The sequence below is a fragment of the Apaloderma vittatum genome, unplaced genomic scaffold (assembly GCF_000703405.1).
Source record: "Apaloderma vittatum isolate BGI_N311 unplaced genomic scaffold, ASM70340v1 scaffold39531, whole genome shotgun sequence".
Classification (NCBI taxonomy): domain Eukaryota; kingdom Metazoa; phylum Chordata; class Aves; order Trogoniformes; family Trogonidae; genus Apaloderma; species Apaloderma vittatum.
The window spans coordinates 711-942 of NW_009698115.1; positions in this window are offsets into that span (position 1 = coordinate 711).

The following is a 232-nucleotide window of genomic DNA, read 5'->3' on the forward strand; positions in this document are numbered from 1 at the left end:
ATGCGCCGGTAAGGTGCAAAAGGCAGCACACGATGGGCAGGCAGTGGGGAGCGGGGCTGCCTGCAGCTCAGAGGGTCTTCAAGATCACAAGATCTACGCCCCAGCACCAGCCCAGAGACCAGCGCAGCGGTGCGGGCGGGTGATGTCACCTGCAGCGGCCTCGCCACCAACTTGGGCACGAGGTCTCCAGCACCAGCTGGTCCCACCAGCATCGGCTCCTCTGGGAAAGGGA